Source organism: Lithobates pipiens, unplaced genomic scaffold (genome assembly GCF_037356315.1).
Source record: "Lithobates pipiens isolate NorthernLeopardFrog02 unplaced genomic scaffold, aLitPip1_a1.2 Scaffold_10, whole genome shotgun sequence".
Lineage (NCBI taxonomy): Eukaryota > Metazoa > Chordata > Amphibia > Anura > Ranidae > Lithobates > Lithobates pipiens.
The window spans coordinates 173,867,609-173,874,245 of record NW_027507686.1 but is presented as its reverse complement, the minus strand read 5'-3'; positions in this window follow the sequence as shown (position 1 = coordinate 173,874,245).

Genomic DNA, 6,637 nt, shown 5'->3' with positions numbered 1-6,637 from the left:
AGTATGGGGATACCACATATGTGGGACTTTTTGGGAGTCTAGCAGCGTACGGCACCCCAAAAACCAATCACTGCCTTCAGGGTTTCTAAGGGTGCAAATTTTTGATTTCACTCCTCACTACCTATCACAGTTTCGAAGGCCATAAAATGCCAAAATAGCACAAAACCCCCCCCCAAATGACCCCATTTTGGAAAGTAGACACCCCAAGCTATTTACTGAGAGGCATGTTGAGTCCATGAAATATTTTATATTTTGCCACAAGTTGCAGGAATATTACAATTTCTTTTTTTTTGCATAAAGTTGTCACTAAATTATATATTGCTCACACATGCTATGGGCATAAGTCAAATTACACCCCAAAATAAATTCTGCTGCTTTTCCCGAGTACGGGGATATGTGGGGGACTTTTTGGGAGCCTAGCCACGTACGGGACCCCGAAAACCAAGCAATGCCTTCCGGATTTAAATATAAAACGCTACCAAAAAAAATGTTACCGATCGCAGGGATCAGGCCTCACTCTGCGATCGCTGCAGTTATGTGTTTAGTGTTTTGTAAGTGACAGTGATTGATCGATACTGCACTTGGGTCGGCTGGGCGGAGGGGCAAAACGCAGGTGCTAGCAGGTATCTGGGCTGATCCTGCTAACAATGCGTTTTTTTAGAACCCTAAACTGCTGGGGACGCTAGTATAGATCTGATCAGATCAGATATTGATCTGTTCAGATTCTATACCACTACGGGAGGTGTATGCTTTGCGGGTGGGTGTTAGCGGTACTGGCACTAACCTAGCGCTGCCTGGGGCGACGCAGACCCTGACCCTAAAACCTAATTGATATCACCCGCCGGGTGATCAGGGGGTTAAACCTTTATTGGGTAATAAATGGTGGGTGCCCTGATGCTATAAAAAGCAAACTAACCAGCGTCACCAGTGACACTTATACTGTGATCGCTGGTGAAAGGGTTAACTAGGGGCAATCAGGGGGTTAAAACCATTATTGGGTAGTATATGGGGGTACCTAGCGCTATAAAAACCTGGCAGTGAACCTAAAAAAATAACTAGCTACCTAGCGACACTAGTGACACTAATGCAGCGATCAGAAAAATGATCGCTTAGTGACAATGGCAAAAGGGGGTGAAAGGGTTAACTAGGGGCAATCAGGGGGTTAAAACCATTATTGGGTAGTATATCGGGGTACCTAGCGCTATAAAAACCTGGCGGTGAACCTAAAAAAAAACTAGCTACCTAGCGACACTAGCGACACTAATGCAGCGATCAGAAAAACGATCGCTTAGTGACACTGGCAAAAGGGGATGAAAGGGTTAACTCTAGGGGCAATCAGGGGGTTAAACCTTTATTGGGGGGTGGTAGGGGGCTACCCTGGACCTAACACTAACTGCCCTGACAGTTTTTACTGTCACAACTGACACTGAATGCAGTGATCAGTAAATAAATGATCACTGCAATCAGTGACACTGTGACTGGGGGGGAGGGGGGCGGGGGGATCGGGGGGCGATCGGTGGGGTTTGTGTGCCTATGTGTGCCTACATGTTAGTGTAGTGTTGGTGCACACTTACTTTCACTTCTCCTCGTAGTCCGGTCAAACAGACCGCCCCGAGGAGAATGACATCACTTCCTCCCTGCCTGTGTTTACTATACACAGTGGGAGGAAGCTTCTCATTCGCCAGGAGCGATCGAGAGGGGATGGCCAGAAACCAACGGCCATCCCCTCATCCCGGATCGCTCCTGCAGCGAAACGGACCGCCGCATCCAGCGGGAGGGGGTACGATCGGACCCCCCACCCGCTGAAAGGAAAGCACGTACATGTACGTGCTTGTGCCTGTACATGCCATTGTGATGACATACATTGGCATGCGGCAGTCCTTAAGTGGTTAAACTCCCTTCGGCAAAAAAGTTGTATCCCTATTGTGGAGTCACCAGTATGGTATTTGTATATTGAAATCATATCCCCTCTCAAGCGTCTCTTCTCCAGAGAGAATAAGTTCAGTGCTCGCAACCTTTCCTCATGACTAATATCCTCCAGACCCTTTATTAGCTTTGTTGCCCTTTTTTGCACTCGCTCCATTTCCAGTACATCTTTCCTGAGGACTGGTGCCCAGAACTGCAAAGCATACTCTAGGTGCAGCCGGACTAGAGTCTTGTAGGAGAATTATCATTTTATCTCTGGAGTTTATCCCCTTTTTAATGCATGCCAATATTCTGTTTACTTTGTTAGCAGCAGTTCGGCATTGCATGCCATTGCTGAGCCTATCTACTAGGACCCCCAGGTCCTTTTCCATCCTAGATTCCCCCAGAGGTCCCTCCCCCCCCCCCCCCCCCCCCCCCGGTGTATAGATTGCATTCATAGTTTTGCCACCCAAATGCATTATTTTACATTTACATTGAACCTCATTTGCCATGTAGTTGCCCACCCCATTAATTTGTTCAGATGTTTTTCCAAGTTGTTGCCCTGCTTAGCTTAGTATTGTCTGCAAATACAGAGCTTAAGCTGTTTACCCCATGCTCCAGGTCGTTTATGACAAATTAAATAGGATTGGTCCCAGCACAGAACCCTGGGGGACCCTCTACTCGCCCCTGACCATTCCAAGTACTCCCCATATCACCACCCTCTGAACTCGCCCTTGTAGCCAGTTTTCAATCCATGTACTCACCCTATGGTACATGCCAACAGACCTTATTTTGTACAGTAAACATTTATGGGGAACTGTGTCAAATGCTTTTGCAAAGTCCAGATACACTATATCTACGGGCCTTCCTTTATCTTGATGGCAACTCACCTCCTCATAGAAGGTTAATAGATTGGTTTGGCAAGAACGATTCTTCACGAATCCATGCTGATTACTGCTAATGATAACGTTCTCATTACTAAAATCTTGTATATCCACTTTCAGACAGGACCATTTTGCTGGCTTAAGACCAGACCACTTTTTGCAATTCGGCACAGCGTCGCTTTAACTGACTGTTGCGCGGTCGTGTGATTTGGCTCCCAAACCAAATTGATGTCCCTTTTTTGCCACAAATAGAGCTTTCTTTTGGTGGTATTTGATCACCCCTGCGGTTTTTATTTTTTGCTCTATAAACAAAAACAATTTTGAAAAAAATGCATTCTTTTTTACTTTTTGCTATAATAAATATCCCCCAAAAATATATAAAAAAAATGTTTTTCCTCAGTTTAGGCCGATACATATTCTTCTACATATTTTTGGTAAAAAAAATCGCAATAAGCGATTATTGATTGGTTTGCGCAAAATGTATAGCGTTTACTAAATAGGGGATAGTTTTATGGCATTTTTATTAATAATTTTTTTTTTTACTAGTAATGGTGGTGATCAGCGATTTTTATTGTGACTGCGACATTATGGCGGACACATCGGACATTTTTGACACATTTTTGGGACCATTATCATTTCTACAGCAATCAGTGCTATACAAATGCACCAATTCCTATGTAAATGACACTGGCAGTGAAGGGGTTAACCAGGGGGTGGCAGTGTAGGGGTTAAGTGTGTCCTAGGGGTGTGTTACTAACTGTGGGGGGCTGGGCTGTGTGTTCGTGACACTGATCTCTGCTCCAATCACATGGAGCAGAGATCAGTGTCACTTGTTGCTAGGCAGAACAGGGAGATACTGTTTACATCGACATCTTCCCGTTCAGCCTCCCAGTGAGATGATGGTGGGTATCCCCAGCGCGACCAAGTCCGCGGGACCCGCGTCCGGACTCACGGAGGTCCCGACTGGCACGCACGCAATAGCAGGGCGGCAAATACAAATGGACGTAGCTGTACACCAATTTGCCTGCCCGTGCCATTCTGCCGACGCACATCATTGTGCGCCGGTTGGGGAGTGGATATATTCCCTTATCATCCCCTCCAAGAGTTTACATACTATTGATGTTAGGCTAACTGGTCTGTAATTCCCAGGGATGTATTTTGGGCCCTTTCTAAATATTGATGCTACATTGGCTTTTATCCAATCAGCTGGTACCATTCCAGTCAATAGACTGTCAGTAAAAATTAGGAACAAGGGTCTGGCAATTACTTGACTGAGTTCCCTAAGTACCCTCGGGTGCAAGCCATCTGGTCCCGGTGATTTATTAATGTTAAGTTTCCCAAGTCTAATTGTAATTCTGTCCTCTGTTAACCATGGAGGTGCTTCCTGTGATGTGTCATGAGGATAAACACTAAAGTTTTGGTTACTGAAGCCCCCCGATTCCCTTGTGAAGACGGAGAAGAATAAATTCAATACCTTTGCCATCTCCACATCCCTTGTAACCGGATGTCCTTCCTCATTCTTTATGGGGCCAATATGGTTTGTCCTCCCTTTTTTACTGTTTATATACTTAAAGAATTTTGGGGGATTTTTTTTGCTCTCCTCCGCTATGTGTCTTTCATGTTCTATCTTAGCTATCCTTATTGCACCCTTACATTTCTTGTTGTATTCTTTATAAAGTCTGAATACTGATGATGATCCCTCAACCTTGTATTTTTTGAAGGCTTTCTCCTTTGCTTTTATATGCATTTTTACACTGGAGTTAAGCCATCCAGGACTTTTGTTTGCTATTTTAAATGTATTACCCAATGGGATGCATTGGCTAATGCCCTTATTTGATGTGCTCTTAAAGCAAACCCATCTCTCCTTCGTGTTCTTTGTTTCTGAATATTTATCCCAATGTAGTGGCCATAACCCTCAATGGGGTGGCCTTGACTTTTGGGCTTACTGGTTACCTCCGCTTGGCTTGTTCTTCCATGTCTAGGGGTTCCCAGGGTTAGTACCCAATGACTTTGGACGCGGACACCATAAAAGTCCTTTAGAAAGGTTTTTATTTGCAGGGGCAACATCCAACAAACACAGTCTTGTATGAGAACAGAGGGCAAGGGTGAAGAAACTCAGGCACCTTGAACTGCTAATCATTAGAAAGTCTCTAATGCAACCCAGAGAGTAGCCACTCGTAGCTGGGCACTTCAAAGCTTAACAAATCTCTAGCCAGAGATTATGGCAGTCAGCACCTTAATCCGGAACTTGCAAAGTCTCTGAGCTTGAATACATTTTAATAAATTTGCAACCGAAAGTGAACAGGAATCTTTCCTCAGTACCTAGAACATTCTCTGTCTCCTTGGCGGTACTGGAAAAGTGTCCTTGACAACCCAGCAACCAGGCACTTCTTGGAATGCCAGCTTGTTGGCCCTCCACCGAAGAGTCCTCCCCCAATCCCTTACATGAGCTGCGGTACCCCTCCAAGCAGAGAGCACACCCAGAGGCCTAACGAACGAAAAACATGTGACTTCCACCTCTTTAGTACCCTTCCCCAGACTCCTCAACGGGGCCAAATGCACCCACTGATTGGCTCCGGGGAATGCTGATACTCAAAGCATCCAACCAGGCCTGGTTCTGGTCCTGTCATGTGCACCTAACTGTGCACATGACCAGGCAGAACCCTAAGACAGCCCAGCCAAACTGAAGCCAAAGTTAAACCTGCACAATCAACCCTCAGAACCCCTTTACTGTTCTGAGGAAAAACGAAATTTGTACATAGCGGACACCTTGTCAAAAGTGTCGCTGCTACACATCCTCCCCAGTCATTTAGACGATCTCCTCATCATCTAGGCAACAACCAGGGCAAAAATCCTAACCTATTTACAAAAATAAAAAAAAAACCCTATGCGGTGCCTGAGTTTTTTAAATGGGTGTTGGGAAAGGGAAAGAAAGGAAACACATTTAAAGCATTTAACGTTTTCACAACAACACTTTCAAATGTTGTACATGTACCACCCAGCTAACTGACTAACCCACCCAATCTCCGATGAGCTTGACAGTTGATCTCGGTGCATCCTGAAAAAGAAAAAACACAACATTCAAGGCAACACTGTACACTATACATTTTGTTTAAAAGAGTGAAATTCCACTGCTGCTTCATGGAATTTCCTTCTTCAAAGACACGTAAAATTATTTTCCCTAACATTTTCTAACAGCTATAAAAGAAAAGTTCTTGCTGCTGCTGTTCCTTTCCTGCCGACTCACACCACCTAGTGGTCAGAGCCGCTTTAACTGCAAGTCTTTTAGAAACCAGAACGCTGTGGGCTGAGAGCCTGTAGAACTTAACATGTAGTTTCCCGTAGCAACCACCTGCCTTTCTAACCCACAGGTCCTGTAACTTGCAGAAAAATATCGCAAAAACTGAAGACACAGGGAAGTTCTTTTTGCGAAAAAATTCAAAGGCTTGACTCCAGGAACAGTTCACCAATAAAACCATGGATCGGGCAAAACGACATCCCTACCCTCTTGAACATCATATGTGGTGATGTAGTAAACAGCACTGTCCGGTCTGCAGATCACCAGTTTATCACAATAGATATGCCGACCATAGCTCCAATGCAACAGACATCCCTGGAATCGGTCAAACATTTCCCGGGAGAAAGATTTCTTCCGCAGTGGCTTTGGGACCTTAAAGTAGTCCCAGACATCCTCCGCATACCACTTCTTCCGATTCTCTTCCACATGGTCCACGACTTCCCTAGGCACGTAAGGGAATTCAAGTCCATAATCTGTTGCCACCCGCTTGTGAAAATCTAAGAGGCCTAAGCAATCCTGTTATGATCAGGCAGTGTCTATGCACAGGCAA